Source organism: Passer domesticus, chromosome 10, assembly GCF_036417665.1.
Source record: "Passer domesticus isolate bPasDom1 chromosome 10, bPasDom1.hap1, whole genome shotgun sequence".
Lineage (NCBI taxonomy): Eukaryota > Metazoa > Chordata > Aves > Passeriformes > Passeridae > Passer > Passer domesticus.
Window position 1 is genome coordinate 25,551,565 of NC_087483.1, and position 20,982 is coordinate 25,572,546.

At 37.3% G+C, this 20,982-nt stretch overlaps 1 protein-coding gene across 11 annotated transcripts in view; it reads left to right on the forward strand.

Moving 5' to 3' along the window:
* COBLL1 (cordon-bleu WH2 repeat protein like 1) overlaps positions 1–20,982 on the forward strand; it is a 78,784-nt gene that overhangs the window by 14,646 nt on the left and 43,156 nt on the right. Inside the window, exon 1 of one of the 11 annotated variants that reach the window (XM_064434669.1) lies at positions 7,569–7,717. The exons of 9 other annotated variants lie outside the window; for them this stretch is intronic. The gene's annotated coding sequence lies outside the window, so the exon portion shown is untranslated. Of the gene's footprint in view, positions 1–7,568; positions 7,718–19,231; positions 19,366–20,982 lie in introns of those variants that run through there. One more of the 11 variants, XM_064434671.1, reaches the window with a different exon arrangement.

The window sequence follows — 20,982 nt, forward strand, 5'->3', positions numbered from 1 at the left end:
ACTTTATATTTAAAACTAGAATTTGACTGTATTCTAATAACAAGTAATTATGTGTTTTTGAAGAAGTAAGGCCTCTCTATTCTACTTCTGCTTTTTCACAGGGGAGGCAGAAGTCTCAAAATCTTAAATATGTCTCATTTCTTTACTAAGGAGTTGTAGAAATTAATAAGGTGTGAAGTCTTTTTTTGAAACGCAAGGAGTTTCTGTAGTACTGATCAAGTTATGTTGGGTGTACTTGGGAGGATAGTATATTATATACAGAGATAAAAAAACTTCTGTGAAGGGGAGCCTTTTCTGGGGGCAGAAACTAATTTTTGAAAATGTATTTGTCAGTTATCAGGTGTGCTAGTGTCTGTAGCAGCGGTTTATTACGTAAGGATAATGTTTTAGGCTTAAACAGTGATTTTGGGAAATGCACATGATATCTAAAGAGTCATGCTCTCTGGTTATTAAAGATAAACTAAGTTCTACTTGTTCATAGAAATATGTGGTTCTTTAACAGGCCAGAAGCACTGTTATCAGGAGACATGCTGTGGAATTACCCTGGTGTGACCTTGTAACTGATGGATTTGAAAAGCATTAAGCATTATTTGAACTGGTTCAGTACTCTGAAGGCCTCTTAATTGTACTGCCAGTATTCTTTTTCTTGAAACATGTAATGAAGGGGGATGTATTCTGGTCTGCTTGTCTCAGTTACACACTCACACAGGCAGCTCTCACACTGCACTTGTGTTGTACCTTAAAATAATTGTGATTTGTTTGCTTGTTTGGTTTATTTTGACTTTGAGCAAGTGCTATGAATTTGCATCCACAAATCAAATAGCTGTTGCTTTTGATTAGTAACTTAAACCTTGGCAAGTACGTAAATTCCTCAGCAGGGCACTGGTTTTGAAGAGCTGGTTATGATCCAGGGGAAAACTTTTGAACAGATTGTTTCAGAACATGGGATTTTTATTTTTTAATTTTTTTCCCTGCTTCTGTACTACATTATCTGCACTGATTTACTCCTTTCCTCCAGGAAACACATTTGCATTAAAGATCCGGTCTTCTGTTTATTTAGTTCCTGCTGCTTATTGCTTCCATGAGGTCCTCTTTGACCTTACAATTAACAGAAAAATAACTGCTGTCCTGGGAATTAAATCAAGAAGAAATTAAGTACAACCAATCAGATAAATTCTGATTGGTTCTTTCACTGATCAAACTTCTCTTTTTACATGCTAAGTTACTCAGTAGTAAAAATAAAGAAAAAGATTTGAAAAAACCATAAGGAGAATATTTTTCACAGAACCTCTGATGCTTCACTTAAGGCTTTAAACTACAGGAGTCAGGGATATCACCGGTTCCTATTGTTAAACATTGGCTTCGTCTTCAGAAAATGTCAGTAGTTTCTGGAGAATACTCTAACCTGGCCTGAATCAATTCTTACTGATCTGAGCTGTTTTGACTAACTGATTGTAAACAGAATAGTTGCATTGCACTGTAACGTTTCATAGTCCCAGCTGATACACCCCGAGTTCTCTTCTAATTTGGTCAGTGGATGTAAGGACTCCTGCTGCAGTTAGTGCAATAATGGAATAATAGTAAGTATAAGAGATCATTCATGCTTTTAAGCTTAATGATATACAGAAAATTCAGTGAAATAACAGTGAGGGTTCTCCTTTGTTGGTTTATTTAAATTGTATTATGTTATTATAATTCTGTTGGAAATAAGCAAGACTGATGAGAGATAAAGCTGTCATATCAAAGATTTGCAAGGCTTGACCCCAATGTTTTGTGCTTAATGTCACTTTAAATGTCTAGGCTTCCTAATTTAGTCTGATTTGAACATAACAGTGTCATGTTTGGAGACACAGGATGCCAAGAAAGGAAGCAGATGATTTACATCCCTTGAGCTTCCCTAAGTGGGAGTTTCAGATTTGAATTTGGCAGTAAAATAATGAGATTTTAAATGATAAAAAGAGGTGGGGTACCAAGGCCTGCAACTGAATGCCTTGGCAACTAAGCTGGTGTATACTTTTGCCACAGTGGAAGGGATGATTGAACTTCATCTTTTTATTATTTAAAAAAAAAGTTAAAATAATATGAGCAGGAGTGGACAACCTGAAAAGGAAGTTTCATCTCTCCAGTGGAGAAGATAAGAACCTGGCAGTTTTAGGTTTACGATTGGACTTCATGATTTTAAGGGTCTTCTCTAAGCTAAATTATTCTATTTGTCTGTTGTTTCCTTCACCCAGTCACTTCGCTTCATCACTTAACATCAGTGGTGATAAAGTTATGCAGTCATGTAGTGGTAGAAAGAGAGAAATTACAACCTGGCCTAGCTGTAGGATTTTTCTTGCAATTTTCTCAGAAGTTTTTGTCATTGTAACTATTCTTTGCTTTTGACAGTCACCTGGTATCCGTATTAGCCATCTTTGACACCAGAAAGCTAATGGCATAGAATATTTTTAAAGGCTGTTGGGTCATATTTGCAGTTGAAAAAATGTTTCACACAGCCTGCAATGTTACCATGGCAGAGGTATCCCCCATTCAACCTGTTTCACATTGGCAAATATGCAGAAAATGGAATGTTGAGAATATAAATGATGCTGAACTTGAGAAACCATGCAACCTTAGGCACAGAAATAGTGCACAGGTTTGAAATGTTTGAAGAACATCCATTTTTTAGCCAGGTTAGGTTTTTTTTTTGGTTTTGTTTTGTTTTTTTAGCAAAGAGATTCAGACAGGCTGCTGGTGAGTATTTAGAAGGTGTGGTCTGGTGATTTGCATCATGATTAGCAGAGGGATCCAATGGCTGGATCCTTAGATCGAGAACATGGTGAGAGGTGGGTGGACCAGCCTGAGAATCACTCAGTTTCCTCTGTCTTTACCTACTGTAACTCCTAATCTGACAGGTGAATTCTCTCTTAGCAACAGGCCATGCTATGTTTGAGGCTCTATACATAAATTAAGTGACAAAGCTGTATCCTATTTTACTGCTCCCTATCAATGTGTCTGAATCAATACTAAACCAGCTTTGTCCAAAAAATGTCTTTTGTGGCTGTCCCAGAACCTTGAACACAAAGCCACTTATGTATTATGGTAGGGGCAGTATCATGATTGCATCAATTTTCCATCCACCATCACTCCTCAGTCCTACTGAAATTGTTAAAGAAGTGGTCATGACTTTGGGGTAGAAACTGGAACAGGGATAGGATTGTCAAAGTGTGATGGGGCTTCTGCATCATAGGTTTTGGACTCCTCCTGGGAGGATTATGATGATAAAGGTCAGCTGTCTTTAAGTTTTTAATTTGGCAGAATCATAAGGTGGTTTCACTGAACACTACAAAATTGGCTTTGCGTGTGTGGTTAGCTTATGCTGTAAAGCATGCCATACAGACAGATATTTTTGTCTCTTATGGGTTTTTCTAAAAAATCATGTAGTACTTGGTTGTTCATTTAAAAGAAAATATTTGTGTTCTAAAAACAAATGACACACACACAGCTGTGTAGCCAAGTGACCCAGAGAACATGAGTTCCCATGATCTATGTGAATGTGCAAGTGATGGGGACCAGAACTTGTTCTTTGTCCAGTAGTTCAGTTGTGCCTGGCCTCAAGGGAACATGAAGCCATGCTCCTCATCCTGTTAACTTTCCATGGGAATGTAAGAATGTGCCTTGCAGTGTTGGCTACGAATAGTTGTGTGTAGGATTTTGTTTGACTTTTTAAAATTTCTTCTGTCTAAATTCTTGTGGGTTGTGCAGAAATTTGGACTAAATATTGATTCAGGAAGAGTGTTAAATTGTGTGATACTGCAGTTTTTAAGAACTGGAAATAAATGTTTTGCATTGCAGTGACAAGAGCTAAAAACCAATTTATTTCAGTTCTTTATGTTCTTGAACAAATACTTCTGTTCAAGGATAGTTGAAAAATGAAGGGGAGTATTTAGTCATCTGCATAAATAAATAACCTTTGAAATTCTGAGATACTCAAGATGTGAAAACATGGATTATATTTGTTTAGTTTTTTGTTCCACATTGGGTGAGACAGGACTAGGATTGGTAGAATCCTTTCTTTGGCATTTGATTTTATGAGTCAAAATTTGGCTATTTGTTTGTTTTGTTGTTTGGTTTTTTTTTCCCCCTTGGTGGGCCTGTATATGTCTTATCTAGATCTGAAAGTTCTGTAATGGCATATCAGAGACCAAGTGCTGTTCCAGTTGCTAATGTCCAACTAGGAAAGCTTAATGCGTTGGCTAGGTTCTGCTGTCCAGAAACATTATTCCAAAGCTGTGAAAAATATGTACAAATTAACTATGAGCACTAATTTGCCTTAAATAAGGAAATTAAAAAGCAGAAGAAAACATAATTCAAAGCAAAGACATACTGGTTACTTCCATATGTCTTCTAAGTCACAGCTTCCTCAAAGTTCATACTTTTAAGGATATTGCCTTGATGAACAATGGACCTACTTCCCAAATTTATCCACTTTTGTTTAGCTGTCTGTTAATAATGGCATAAGTGTCAATAGAGGGGCACAGAGTAGTTTATTGGAAGCATATTAGATTTCATCCAGTTTGTCTATTTTTTGCTTAAATAGTTCCTTTATTTAGAATTGATGAAGTTCACTTGCATTGGTTGCATTCAGCACACGACCTTGCAGTGTTATATGTAGACAGTATCATAGTTGATGCTGAACTGATGAACTGGGAAGTTATTGTATGAAGTGTTGGAAGTAGTTACTCAGTGTCTACACACCAACAATTCAACAGAAGCCCTTGCTCTCCCATTCCAAGCAGAGGAAATAATAACAGACAAATCTTGATAGTAGTAAGAATTATGCTTTGAGTTTTGTGGTTGGCTTGTGGTTTGTTTTGGTTTTTTGGTGTTTTTAGATTCGTTTTGGGGGTTTTTTTTTGAGAGGGAGGTGTCTTAATTACTTTTGTATTAAATACATGATTTTCAAGCAATATTGACAGCAGGCACTGATATTTTGATGCCAAAATAAATTTCTTTTTTCCAGGTCACTAACTTTTCAATTTAGTCTTTGTCAGGCAGAAACCCTTTAATAGCATGCAGAGTGCTTTAGTATGAGTCCACAAAACAGGCAAATATGTGCTCAAATCAAATTTATATAGCTTTGGCAATCAGTTCTATTACATAATGATCTGCCTTATCCTAATGTTAAAGTCACAGCTATATTGGCGTATTTCTTTGCCCATATATTTATGTTATGCTATCTAATAGCAAAATAATCTCCATATACAAATAGCTTTAAAAATACAGGGAGCAATCTCCTAGCAGAAAGAATGTCTTGGCAGTTGGAATAATTGCCAGTCCACTCTTGAACTTCTGTCTGAGGAGAAAAAATTAAAACTTTCTATTTTTTGAGAATTCTTGTCCTTTGGAATAAGAAAAATCATAGCAGATGAATTGATGTTCTAATTTATATTATGGTGCAACTGAACAAAAATACAACTTTGTTATTTTTGTTTGTTACTGATTGTACTTTCCAACTGAAAACTTATATTGATCTAGACTTCAGCAATTGACATGGTTGTGCATAGTCATATAGTGTCTGTTAGTTCAGAATCTACTGAAATATCAAATTTATACCTTGAAGGGACTTTTTGTTTTAGAAAGTAGAAAGTAACTTGTGATCCTGGATGACCTCCAACTCTCCTTTGAAAATTGGTTAGTTCGCTAAATGAACAGTAACAGCACTTTTTACAAATGTTTCTGCTTTAACTCAAATGGCAGGGATTTGAAATTTGGGAGAGAAGAAGCCAACAAAGCAGATTAAATAGATTTCTAAGTTTAGCTTTGAAATAGTACTGTACTAAGTCATCTAGTTTGGATGAAGTATGATTCTTTTATGTATGAGAAGGAAAGTGTTTTAAAAGCATATGATAATACTGAATGCTGTGTGAAGACTTTTTCATATACTTTTTTAAAGTTAATACTGTTCTTCCTTTCAGAGAGAGATCTGTTTGAGATTTTGCCATCTCAACCTTCATAAAAAGTCATGGTATGAAAAAAATTCTTTAGCTTTTGTATGAAAATGCACATGCTTTGGAAAGATTTTTTTCTTGAATTGTTTTAGAATGACCTGACAAACCCAAAATAGATATCCATTCCTAGCCCGTCTTTACAATAACATTCTTGTGTTAATACTTTTAAATACCATTTTATTAATTTATAAAATACCCTGTCATTTCTGAAGAAGGTGCCTTTTTATGATGTGATTTATATTCTAGGGGTATTTGTTGCTGGAAAATAGAACGTTTGGAGAACAACTACGGAACCACTCCTGTTTTATAGAGATGGGATTAGATATGCTCTGATTTGTCTGGAAAAGAATAAACAGCCAAGTAATTTCAAAATACAGTCTACTTGCAGTGCCACCCTGTGGCTTTCTTTCTTATGGCTTCTATTAAAGCAACTGGTTTCTGTTGCCTCATCCCCAGCGGAAAAGTTACTTGTGAATTTAGAAAATGTCTGTGCTCCTAGCTGCAGACCTGGTCTAACCAGGATAGTACAGCACTTTTTTTTTTTTTTTGCCTATCTTTAACATTATTTGTCCTTGCTGAAACCTGCTTAGATTAAGAACCAGAAAGGGAATTTCTGAGAAATACCGGTTCATTCACCTCCTGGATCAAATCACTAAGCAATGCCTGGTTTGGTCATTGAAAAGGAAAGATCACATTGGAGCTGGAAAGCAAATGTGTCACTTCACAGCAGTAACTTGAAGGACTATGATAATTGGTCTCATTCAGTTCCAGCAATGTTACATATGCAAATATTTTATTTCCAGGTAGTCAGTTTTCTAGGCAGATGGTTTAACTTTAAAATTAGATTGTCTAGGTAGACACAACACTGCTTATGGAAGTAGTTGATTTTATTTTGTATTCAAGACGTCTACATTTTTGTTGACTCAAATTGAAGGATGTCAGAGAGATTTTCTTTTTAAAAGCAGCGTATGCTTTGAAGTAATAGTGCTTTGCCTTGCACCATTTTACAGAGGTGCTCAAATCTTGGTGGGATAAGTACTTGAATGTTTAAGACTGGTTTTATACATAGGAAGTAATATAATGTGGAAGATATTTCACAAGCAAGTAGATAAAAAGTAACTTTTCAGCACTGCACCTGCTTGGCATATCATGACGAGGAAAAGCTTTCCTTCTTCACAGCCAGCTTAGTTTTAGTAACATCTCTGAATCAAAGGCAGGGTTTTACCTGTCTGTATTGTCTTACTATTATTCTGTCACGGAACAGCAGAACAGCCCTTCTGCCCAGGTGGGAGCAGTAACTTCGCTGCTCAGCAGGGCCTCAGCAGCATTCCCTGGGCATATGGCCACTGCCCACTGCCTCTCCCCCATACCCCAAAGGCTCTCCTGTCACTCCCTAGCGCTTGGATATGTATTTGGGTCAGTGCTCTCAGTGTTATAAGAGGTTTTATTGTAGTACTTTGACCACACTTTCAGTATTTTCTTGCTGCAGGAGTGTTTATTTTAAGGAAGGACACTTCCCACGCGTGCTCTGTGGTTGGGCCGATGGCGCTGCTGGGTTTCGCTGCCTGCCCCAGAGCCACTCACACGGTGCGGAGGCAGGGCGAGTGACTAAGGGACAAATCAAGTCCGGGCTAGCAAAGCCTCAGCAGGCATTACTGAGACACCTCTGGGCTTCAGCGTCCTCACTTTGTATTTTCCAGTAACAGAAATGAAAATGTGAGAGCGTGGTAAGTTTCAAGCGATATACTTAATGTGTCTGGGCTTTTCTGATAAGCAGGTGTTACATTTACATTTGTTTCCTAATTACAAGAGTTATACTTGGTCTTTTTTGGAAAGCGGATTCTTCTTTTTCCAAATTAATATATTTTGTGTGTAAATTGTAAGTAGAGCTGTATGTACATGGTATCTGAGTTCTTGCAGAATCTCAAAAGCAGCACTGGAAGTATGTGATGCTACAGTCGATACTTGTAGTTGTACTGTTTGTTAGAAACTTTTGTTGGAAAATCCTAAATAGTGAGGGATAAAAATGCAGTTTCCTCCTTCCAGTGTTGTCAGGATGATTCCACTCTTTGTCAAGCAGGCTTGTGCTTTTTTTTTATTTATTATTTTTATTATAAATGCAGTGTGTATCTAAGCAAAATGACAGACAAAAAGTTTACAAAGAAACAGTTAAAAACTGTACTTAATTTTTGTCAAACGGTTTTGAGTGCTATAATTTAACTTGCAGTTAAATACAAATTTTGGTAAGTCTAGATTCCCACATAGGAACGACCAGAGGTAGAAGTGGATGTGGGTAACCGGGACAGAGAAGTTTCTGATTACTTGTCTTTATTTAGGAAGCTTGTTTGGTCTTTCTGCTGCACATCAGGCTTCTGAAGTAGTGGTAGTTTGTAAACTTAAGTGTCTGTGATTTAAGTTAGTTATTGCAGAAATCCTACAGGCTGCTCTAAATTGCAATGGAAGGAACAAGTTAATTGTACTTTAGATTTTGGGTTTTGTTTTTAAAATGACTCAGGTATAAGTCATGGAAAATTCTGATTACTCCTTAAAACAGAAGACAGACCATGGAAATGTACGCATAAACGTAAGTTCTTTTTGTATCACAGGTCCTGACTTGAGTCCTTCCTGTAGTAGGATTTTGCCTGGCACAATGTTTCCTTCAATACCATAGATCACAAAAGAACTGTAACTGTATCTTAGCAAAATGTATTTCAAAACTTGTATACTTGTATCAAATTCTCATTAGTATTCAGCATTTAAATAAAAGCCTGTTAGTGTTTCTAGTGGCTTTTTACTAGGAAAGAAAATTGCTGCTTGCTGTTGAGAAAGTGAAATTCACGACTGGGCTGTAAGCTCTGCCATATCTTTTTGATAGGTTTGTTTATGTCTTTCTTTAAAATAAAATTTCAAAAATAGTCACAAGAGCTCACCTCAGAAACTTTCTGGCTCTAGGAACCTTTTCGAAAAGATACATTTTGGATTGTACACACAGCCAACAAGGGGAAAGGAAAACAGCAAAAAACCCAAGGGAAAAAAAAATTGATACATTCTGTTCCTTGAGTTCTAGGATATGCTGTCTCTAACTTGGACTGTTTGATGTTTTATAGGAAAAAAAATACTGCCAGAAATAGTCACTCACTGTAACTGTTTGCCTTTCTGCTGGAGGCTTGCAATGTTTACAGGGCTACAGTGAAACACTGAGTCATAAAAACTTGGTATATTGTATTCCTAGGCTTAAAACTAGATAATGCAGATAAAGCAGACTGAATGTTCTGTGGCTGTAACCATAATAATGTAATGCTTTTCTAGCAGCACATTAAGACAAGACTCCTAGAAACATTGGTGAATTTGCTATGGTATAAGAGGCCTATTACTGCTACTGAGTAAATATATTCCTTTCTCTTTCTCTCTCTTTTTTTTTTTTAAGTTTGGTAGAATTTCAGTGTTTGTAGTCCACACAAATAGAAATGTTTGAATATTTGTGTCACCTGCTCTTTTAGTCTTTTCTGGGTAGGTAGAAAATCGAGGGCATGGTCCAATTACGTGAAGAGCTTTTTAAGAACTTGGAATTTATTAGTATAAAAAAATTTTGTTAAGCGTTTCTATGTCATTACACAGAGCATACTGCACAGGCAGTATAGCACTGTGTGATGAACTGAGTGCCCCATGAAATGAGGGAAGGTTATGGAGCAGATTATCTGGAGTGATATCATGTGGCATGTGCAGGACAACCAGGGGATCTGTCCCAACCAGCATGGTTTTGGTAAAGGTAGGTTCTGCTCGACCAACTTATTGTGCTCCTATGACAAGGTCTAGCGGATGTTGCTTGCCTGGGCCTTAGTAAAGCTTCTGATACCATTTCCCATAGCATTCCCCTGGAGAATCTGTGGCTGCTCATGGCTTGGATGGGTGTACTCTGTGCTGGGTCAAAACCACATGTAATAGAGGCTGAATGCACTTGCACTTCTGAATATTAATCTAAAATTAGGGTTTGAAGCAGAGAATGAGCCTTTAATTTTTTTTTTTTTTTTGTGACGAAGAACATTTTAATCATACTGACCTGTTACATTTGGCCTTCTTTTGAGTTATTTTAAACTGTTTTGTAATGGTACCATGTAATCTCTGCTTTATCTAGAATAAAGTCTGTATTTTGGAAGGCATATTTCCTTATCTTTTATTTTTTTGGCTTTATTGATTTTAGCTTTCTTCTACAGAATGATAGAGAGAATTCCCCAAACATGATTAGCTGCCCCTTCCAGAAGCTGGTGTGATACACTCCCAGTCTGTGATACTGATTCCAAACAGAGATGCTTATCTGAATTAAGAAGGTTATGTGTGTGTGTGTGTTAGGTAAGAAAGAACACTCTATTGTTCTTCCTCATTCCTGTCTTAAGGGTAGCAGGGAACCTGAGGCGTGTTCCTTCCCACGTGCCATCTTTATAGCCATGGACTTTTGCTCCCCAGACAACTTCTTGCCCCTCTGGAATGAAGACCCTCTTTTAAGTGAGTTTCAGTTTCTGTAAAACAAAACTCTTATATGAGTTGTTTGATGTCATTATTAAAAAGGGGAGGACTTTCTATACAGATTTTAGTATTTATCCTTGCAGTACAATTATCTATAATTTTACCATTGTCTTGTGTTTACTTCACTTTGAAGAAGTACCTGAAACTTGCATGACAAAGTTTGTAACTGTAATATAATATTCAATTTTTAATTTTTTTCCTTTTTGCCATCTGATAAGTACAGAAATTCAAAACATTAAGAGAACTGTTGCACCAGATGCACTATTCTGAAGAATGAAGTGAGAGAGTGCTGGGTGAAGGAAACACAAGGTGTCCTTGCTTCACAAACTGCTGTTTAGGATTGAAACACTGCAATTATTTTTAACATTTTCTTTTGGAAGGAGGTGAGCGAGTGTTACTGAGCTTGACCAGAGTTACAGGTTTATAAAAACCATGTTATACTCTGTGTAAATATTCAGAACAAGAAACTTGTTTAACTTCTTACTAAAGCTACATCTAATTTTCTTACTGCTGTAGAAAGATCTGTCACAGTACAGACTGTTCTGTCAAGGAATGGATATGATTATGGAAACTTCTGTGTGAAACTGGATCTGAAAGTTTCTGAATTAAAATATGGGATTTTTCCAGGAGAAAATCATTGCTGGAGCTTTATTTTATCTGTTAGATATTTTATTGGCTTTCTAGGCCTCTGGTAGTGATTTAAGTAACTCTGTTTGGAGCTGTAGTGCTCAGACCTCTAAAAACACTCTGGGTTTATTCAGTTCGTTTCTGGGTGTACTTGACTGTTGAAGCCAGTAGTGACATTTAGTGTTCTAGAAAGTCTTTGCACTACTTGGCTCCTACTTCTACTGGTTAAGATAATAGTGCTTCAATTCTCCTTAATATCAAAATAGGTTTTGAAGAAATTGGAGGGCTACAAAATCTTACAGACTAATAATAATAATTATAATAATGATAATAATAATGATGATTATGTGTTTCTTAGAGAATCCAAATTCTCTTTCCCTGCTATTCTTTGTCATAAGTGAGTTTGCTGGGCTTAAAAGATATTTCCAGCATTACAACTTCTAAATATTTGAATACTGTCTCTTTTTAACTATGTAACTTCAGTTGCAAGTCAGATTTTCCACATTATGTTGCTTTCATGATGTTTTGGCAGTGGCTATCCTCTTTTGAAGCTCTAGCACTTCAAAGAGCTGCATGGTTGTTTCCATTTGTGCTTGGTAACAAGGGTGTGACAATGTCTCAATTTAGTTTTTTGGTGATGGCAGTTAAAAAGGAAAAAAAAAAAATCATCAGCAGCACTCAATAATATTTTGGGACTCAGTTGTGCCAAGGCACCATGCTCCTTGTTGTGCAGCACCGTGTGTGGGTGTGGGTTACTGGGAGGTGTGGCTGCACCGCCCGGCCAAGGCACGGCTGGGCCAGGGCATGGCTTTGGCTGCAGCCTTTGCCTTGCATTGTGCAGGACAGAGCACAGCAGTGCGGGCACGGTGGTACCAGTTAGTAACCTGTATGTGGTTACTGACAGCCAGAGGGGCTTCAGTGCTGAATTCCACATCTTTCACTGCTATTTTAACCATACTGTTGAATAACACAACTGACAGCTGGCAGTAGCTTAACTTATGGAAGTAACCCGAGTGCAAGATTCATGGTTGTTCTATTTTTCCTCTTTCTACATCAGAGATTTAGGGATATTGCAGTATGCTGTTAACAGTATGTCATATTTCAAGCTTTGGTAGATGATTATAAACTGGGATTTAAAAAAAAAAGTAATTATTAAAGCACTAATCAATGATCTTGTGATAACATTGTAGCAATAGATCCATAGCTGTTGATCCTAGCTTTTCTGTAGAGGATGTTTGGTGTAATGTGTATTGGCAGAATTCTCTAAGTTGGTATCTTCAAAATAAAAACAAGTTGAAACTTCCCAGAGGCAGCTGAATTAAGCCTGTTCATGGCTTTCCTGCCCACGTGCTCTGCTAAATAAAATAATACAGTTTTTTCACGAAACGAGGGAGAGCTATAAAGGTGGCTTTACTGTGATATTAAATCTATCTTGAGAGCTTTCCCAGAAATATGAATATAGTAATTATATGATTAAAAAATAAGGAAACTTTTTGGGTTGTGCACTTCCTCAGGCTATTAACCTAACCACTAATTAAGCAACAGGAAATTCCAGACCTGAAAGTTTCATTATTGCTATACTGAACTCTGAAAATATAAGTGTGTTAATGAGGATTTCATTATAGCCATCTGTAACTTGTTTTTAAATTGTGTTAAGGCAGGAAAAACATAATATACCATCTGTTACCTAGCTATATCAAATTGACATGAAAAATATTGGAAAAAAATCCCCCAGTTTACAACCCTGGTTGTCTCTTATTTCTTATCTTTTGTTCTGCCATTAATCCCATGTCAGTACTACCTAGCAAACATGTAGTAACGTGTCATTTACTCCTTAAGCGATGTATTTGGTTCACTGAGACATTTCTGTAACGTGTGTACCTGGGGGGAGGAGATGCTGACTTCCCAAAATGATAATTTCTGGGTGGTTAATGACCTCTTGATTTTAATGTCATGTTCTCTCAAGTATGTCTGAATCACCAAAACTCAGAAGTTGAGGATTGTCTTGCAATATGCAGTTCTTTTTGGTTTTAAGTGAACAAAACTCTGGATAACATCTCTTAGTATGCTCTTATTCTCTGACCTAGTAAGCATGAATTGAAGCATTTTGCTTATCAGAGGCTGGGGAGTTTGAAACTTTTACCTTAACCCTTGTGTTCCTCTGTAGAGCTTAATTGTCACAAGCTATCCCAAGTCTCTTGATTTCTCATTCTCTTTGACCTTAACAATGAGGGAAGTTGTCATGTATTACCCTGCACTTACCAAGAAATATTATGGATTCTTGATTGTCAGAAGTTTGTAGGTGTAATGGTGTAAAGCAAGTGGAGCTGTAGGTGAGGAGAAGGTGGTGGTCCCATGGAAAAAGTTACAGAACTTGCTCTTAGAGGGGTGGGACAGAGAGTTGTCACAGAAGAGAATACTGTAACAATTTTGGAATAGTGAGGCAGATCCTTTGCAGCTGTGATGAAATAATGACTCAGTAAAGTCAAAAAATGTGCTAGTGTTTGCATATTACCTTTTGTGTTAGTTGGATCTATAATGTTAAAATGAGGGTAAAAGGTTGTAATAGAAGTAGAGAAGTGAAAAGGTCAGGCACCAATTTATCAAAGTCATACTGTCAACAGGCAGCCCAAAATACAGGCTTGTCCTTTGGTCCACAGATGTTTTCTCAGTAGGCACTCTGTTTTTTGTTCTGGATTTGCACAGCAGCTAGGACAGCTTTGTTGAGGGCTCTTACCTTATTTGGGACAAACTAAATTTAGTGGCTGAATTTAACAATAAAAATCTGTTTCTCTGCGGACTCATGCAACAAGCGCAGTTAGAATGAAATGAGGAACTCTTTGATGTAGCAGTATATATACAATGTAAATGTCTTAAGGCTGTGGAAAGAGAAAACAATATAGGAGCTGTGCTGACCAAATGTATGAGGAAAAGCCCACTGGCACAGTCGTGCTTGTCATTTAAAAAACTTCTCCTGGTCTGTACCCCAAAGCTCTTTAGGAAACTAAACAAACATGGCATAAGACAGTAAATCTTGCGTGGCTATGTAATTTGCCCCAATAAGAACAGCGAGATGGGAAGTGTTCTGCTGTGAAGGTGAGGCCATGCTACCTCGGAGTTCCATAGGGATTTGTGCTGGAACTCCTCGATCAATATGTTAATAATCTAAGAAAGCAGCTGAATAGCAAGGTCACATTTTGATGACAGTAAAAAGTTATTATACATTGTGATAAGAGGAGATATGACTGAGGACTTGCAGAAAAGATTTCAAAACTAAATGGATAATAAAATGAGATTAAATTCATTTTTGATAGATTACTACAAATCAGTTTGCCATGCACATTAGCAAAGGAACAGAGAACAAAAGGGAAGCCAGGATTTCACCAGTGTATAAGTCTCTGGTGACAATACAGTGCATGGTTCTGGTCTCTGCCATATCCACAGGGATGTAGTAAACAGAAGGTTCAGAGAGAATCAAGAGAGATGGTCAAAGGTGAGATATGGCTTAAGGGACATGAGAGCTGAGACCATGTCATTGTGTTCTTACATTTACTTTTTGTCCTTGCACCAATTTGTCATGTTCTAACTGTTCCAAGTAAGTGAAAGGAGAACATGCAGCAGAATTCTCTAATGGTGATGCATGAAATCCTTAAACCAAATGTTAACTAATGGTAAAATAATTAAGTCCCACTTATTGTTGAGTGATGATACAATCTAAAATCAGCTTTCCTCACTGATGTATGACTTGCATAAGAAAAAGAAGTTCTTGGTCGGTTTCCAAGCCATTTGAAAGCCTCTTGTCTATGCTCTCTTTTCCAATTCTATTTGCCTTTCCCTGGAGACTTTACTGTGTTGGTCCATCACAGTTGAGATGTCAGCTCAGTAGGTACAAAGCAACTGAAGAAACAGAGTATTTAATAAAGCAAGAATTTAATCTGGAAGAATGCCATTCTTACCCTGGTAATCTGTGTTTCCTGCTATTCTTGCTGCTTTCAGACTTCAGTTTCTCATGGATATTATTTAAAAAAATAATCATTATTATTTTAGTGTTAGATGAAATATCAGATAGTTTTAAAAAACGGTCTTTTGTTATAACAATAGAGACAGTAGGTTCAAAGTGTTCCCAGCTTCACAGATATGTCTCTATTGGGGATTTTTAAAACCAGATTATTCTGGGAAGCTTTTGCATACACAGATTATTGATACACATTCATTGAGTTGTAACAGGGCATTGGGCTTCTGGAGTTGTGGTTTGGGGTGTTTTTTTTATCCCCATTGCAAAGGTACTAAATACTCTGGGTAATCATAGATGAATCTGAAATTATTAAAGATCTCAGAATAAGTACTGGGAAAGTTTTGGTTTCTTTTCCACACTAGTACATACAAGTTTTAACTTTTTGGTCTTGGAAACAATTCTATGGATTAAAAGCATGAAAGATCTGTTTTTAAATGTGACCTGTACAGGGACCTCTCTGGGAAGTGTTTTGTATTTAGCCCTATACTGTCATTCTATTTAGCAAAATAGAATTCTTTTGCTTCTTTTAAATGTACACATGAGAAATTATAAAATAAATTGCAGTTTATAGTGCATACATTCATTGCTGATACTATTCAGTTGATGTTTGTTTAGGAACTGTTTTTACACAGCAATGCCAGAATTTGTAATTTAAGAAGATGCTTTATGAAAAAAATGAGAAGCACTTTAAAATTCTAAACCAAATTCTAAACAAAACTTTTAAATTCCATTCCTTTATATGGTAGTTTTCTTTTTTTTCCTAAATGTAAGTTCTCCTCCTTCCTCATCTTTTAATATTGCCATTTCCCTTCTACAAGTGTTCTGGAAACTTAAAACACAAAAACAAAACCTCAAAAAGCAAGTAATTATGCTGAGTGATACTGGGGAAACAGTAAAAGTAGTCTCTGTCAGGTGAAGGGAAAATGGCCATGTACATACTTGTAGAAATGGGAAACCTTTCTGTCCTTTCAGGTTATCTGAGATGTTGGGCACTTACTTGTGGTCTGTGGTATTAAATTCTCTTTGTCACTCCCTGAATGAAAGCCCCATGATTTTTCAGCAGTGATAAATTTACTGCTTAATCTAAGAAAGCTATAAGGAGGATATTGCTAACTAGATAAACTGCATGTAAAATAACCGCAAGATAACAGAGGGACTAAAAAAAAAACAAAACCAGAGGGTTTATTACTGTGAGTATTCATTGTATATTTCTAGCTGTCGCTTTTAGACCCAGATAATAATTAAAGCTTCCAAGTGAGTATCTCAAATACTGTGTCCTGTGTGGGATATAGCAGTCACAGGAAATATGTTGGTGTTTTAGCCAACACTGATAACCCTGTGTGCACCAAACCTTTCCTGCAGGCAGTCTTGTCCTGGAAGCCTGGCTGCATCTGCATTATTGCCCCCTCCAGTTTATCAATCAAGCAACAGGATTTTTATTCTTTTATTGTTAACTATTGAAGTTTGGTTGCAGAGTGCATTTGACTTGGAACACAACTGATTCAGCTAATTGTTTCATTCAGCCTTACACACGTTTAGGCAAAGCTGACTTAGATTTCTGTTTTGTCTGGCATTAATGTGGGATGAATGCTGGTGGTAGAACTTCTCGGGTAGGAAAGGTTAGGTAAGGAACTGTCAGTAATGTTGTTTACTCAGCACACAGGCACTCACACAGGTGTTTTCCTCTCACTGAAGCACTACTCAAGCCACTTCGAAACACACTGTGGCCTGATACAGATCTGGAAGCAACATGTACCAATGATAGAAACCTGGAGGACGTTGCCAGTGATGACAGCACTTGCCCTAAGAGTTTGTTGACTGCATTCCTTCCCCGTCCTTGGGCAGACTCGGCTGCAAGCAGCCCTCCCATGGCTGAATGCAGTAGGGCTGACTTTGGGAAGAGGTAACTGAATCAAGAATTGCTTTTAAGCTGCTTTTAAGCAGCTTCTGGTTTTAATTGACAATGAGGTCAAGCTTCTGTAAATTATCCTACTTTAAATGCTTCTGAGTTGTTTTTGATTTTGTGATACCATAAATATTGTACTTGGCTTGTAAAATTGATTTGTTAAAGTCTTAAATTTCAGTAATTTTGTAGGTAGTACTGATAATGAAATTAACTGGATGTATTTGGGTATTTGTCTCTGTTGTCTAAATATTCCATTAATCCCTAGAATATGCTCACCTGAGGTGTTTAGTTGGATATCTCACAGGCAGAGAAATGGGGAAGGCTAAATAGCATGGATGGAAGGACTAGTCCTAATTCTAAAAATTCCCATTAAACTTTTGTGTGAATAAAAGGGTGCGGAAAACAGGATTGGATTCTTTTTATGGTATAAAGCCACAGAAGACATAACAAAGCTACTTAATACTCTCTTTTGAATTGGCTGAAGTAGATATGTTGGGATTACAGCTGTACAAATCTCTAGCTGTACTCGGTAGGCTGTTTGGTCAGGTGGTGGGATTATAAATAGGTAGGCTTACTGATGTCAGCAGTAGCGGAAGGGAGCAACAGTGAGCTTGCCATGCACACACACACACCCTCCCTTCTACCTCCGTATGCTATTGAAGGAAACTCACCTGATATTAATGGAGAAGCAGCAGCTGTGCTATCTGGGAGGTAAGCAGAAAAGTCGTGTAATCAATTTTAGCTATTATTTTTTCCTTCTCCTTGTTTAGAGGCTGAGCAGAATGGCTTAAAAGTAATATTTGTGTTGTGTTGTCCTAACACCTGCTGTGAGGAAAAAAAATTTACCAATAATTATATATCCTCAGTAGCATGTAAGTCCTTGCTCTTGGAGGAAACATAGAATTCAGGTGTAGGGCAGTACATAAATTGTCAGAACTTAAATATAGGCCTCTACAGAGGAAGAATAATTAATGTCTGTTGTCATTTTTCAGACAAAGTATGTAATAATTCTATAAAAGGTTTTTTAAATTCCATCCCTGGCTAAAAGATGAGGGTGTGTAAAGATGTTTATCCATGAGAACAGACTGCTGAAATTTCAGTGGTAAATTTCTGGATATAGAAGCTGTTGCCTATTTTATTTTAAATTGATATTTGGTGCTTAGAAATTCAGATGAGATTTTTGAGATTATTTTAAGTGAGGAATGCTGTTATTTCATGCAGACTGTAAGGCTTTTCTGATTTCTTTGATTTGCATCAGATTTTGATCTAAAATTTTGTTGGGGAAAAAAGCCCCACTGGTTTCTTGTAATACTTTGTAAAAGTTGATTCTTGTAGTGTTTAATATGGTAGAGTCCTTGCTGTGTATTCTGGGTGTTTCGTGTATGTTGTATACTGGTTTCATTTTTCATGGAAGGCATTAAAATATGTTGTAGTACCTAAATAGACTAAATTCCTAAATAACTGCACAATGCCAAGATGGACTTTGCTCACAGCAACAAAGACAGAATTTAAGAACCACTGTTCAGTTGAACTTCTTGTAGGAGTCAGTATTCTGCTGGCACTGTGTCGTCTGTTAGCACCTTAAAACCAGTGGTGAGGTATATTGGCTGTAATCTGGCTGTGGTAGAGAAAGTTGGAAAGGATGCAGGGGTGAATATAGAAGTGAATGATAGTAGTTAGAGCAAAGCATTCATTGGGAAAGTTTCTTTACATTCCTCAGAGCACACTGATGATGATTATAATCATTATTATATAAATAATAATTTTCCCTTACTTTATATTTAAATGCTGAAGGCCTGTACATTTTTACAGAAAGTGCAGAGGCTTTCTAATGGAAGTGGGTACCCAAAATAGCTTTGGTGTTACCATCATGCAGGGAGCCAGCTTTCTTCAAAGAAATATCTTTCTTCCTTTCTTCTTGCCTGTGCAAGAATCTAGTGAGAAGTGGATGCAGAGGATTTTGAGAGTGCAGATATAAGCAGAGAAAGAGGATAATGACAGCTCTTGTGTGTAGATGGGGATGAGTTTGGAGACAAAATAGGAGCATTCATCTGGGGCCCTGAGCTGCCAACCAATGAGGGAGGTAAAGTTAAAGTAGGACAAAGGGGAGGGAGCTCCTGCTGTCAGTGGCTGCAAAGGTGGCTGTGAATGCTGCTGGTCGGGTTTATGCTGTGCAGAGAGCTGGGATGGGACTTGTGGCTCTGCTTTGTACCGCTCATTGCCCCTCACGGAGTGCCTGAGATGAGACTGGGGCTCCAGCAGTGGCATTTGAGGAGATAGTAAATGTGACCCTGTTCCTGAAGGTAAAAGGTTTTTCCACTTTGCTTTCTGAGGAAGATGCAGGCAAGAGAGTGAATGTTGAGAAGGCAGCTGTAAAGGATGAGCAGGAGAATCTGGTGGCAAAGCATTTCTTAGTTTTGCAAGAAGTGTTAGCCCAAGATGCTCGGTGTTTCTGTTTGGGGAACTGTAGCTACAGTCCTCATATATTGGGAGAAACCTCTTCATTGCATCAAACTTTTCTGGATACTAGCTGCCAAGATGCTTCTCTTGAAATCTAGTGAAGAAAATGCTTGGTTTAGTACAATTTCTCAGCCTCCACTTAACTCTTTTTTTCTCTTTCTTTCCTGTAATGAGCAATGGTGCCTTATTTGCTGACCTGGTTGTCTGTGTAGGAACTCTCTATATATATTCACCATGTGTCTCATAGCATCTGTGTATAAATGCATATACATATACACACAGAGGTATTTCTATTTAATCTTGCTCAGGATAGGAAACACTTCCTGCATCCCATTCCCTTCCAATACTTAGCATCATTTCTGTTCTTAATTTAATAAATTCTCCTATTTTTGGGTTATGTGAATGTACAAAATATTTTAAGTTTGGTAACACTTAATCTAGGTGGATAAAGGATATAACTGCTAAGAGAAAGTTTCTGGTGAATGAAGAACTTTCTGAAAGGGAGAAAGCTTGTTCTATTCAAAACACTTGCAGGAAAAATCAAAATAAATTGCAGTGCTTTCTAAAGTTGCATTGCTATGCTTTCTCAATTATTCTTCCTGTATCTGAGTTTTCAGCTGGGAAGTGCTACTGTTGTAGTTGAACCCAGCCTTCTACAGCAGGTAAAAGGAGAGGGGTTGGATTTTGTCTTCCCTGTTAGTGTAGAGCTTCTTAGGTGCTGTCCTGCAGCACTTCATCTGTTACCCACCTACATCTACCCCCACGTACCTGTATTTGAGGCATGTATGTCTGAGGGAAAAGGGAAGGGTCTGTATTAGCCTCTTTCCTGGCTGCTGTGAAACTGGGCAGCTCTGCTTTTCTCTTCCTTACCTTTCCCAGCCTCTAGATCTATCCAGCCCCTGCCTCCAGTGTTACTTCAAAAACATTGTTTTGAACAGGAGAAAAAGCAGCAGCAGCAAAGCTCAGATAATTGACAATTCTTACTTCTATTGATGTTCAGACTAGCAGCTGAAAAAGCCATGAGCAGAGCTAGGTGCTTCATCTGCAGGCTTTGAAAAGACAGTGGCATTTTACCTGCTTTCATGACTGGGAGTAATGACCAGAAGCACAGATTCAGGTTTTGTTTTATTTGAAAGCCCTCAGCTGAGCTTTCTTACTAGCATGGAAGAAAAACAGCTGTATGAGCAACCTTTTTAGCAGTTCTTGATAAAGATTTGAAGGTTTATTTTTAGTGGAGGTAGCATACGTTTGCTTGAGTTTTAAGTATTTGTTAGATTTATTAGTGTATCAAAGGTTAAGCTCTCCCTTTCAGATCAAGCTGCTCTTTGTTTTCTTTTCCTGTTTATTCAGGCAGTTATATATTACTCAATTACTGTTACAGATTTACTGCTTTTTCTTCCCTGCTCTCCTTCTTTCTGTCAGGCTGTTTTCATAACTGTAAATATAATACAGGCTAACTG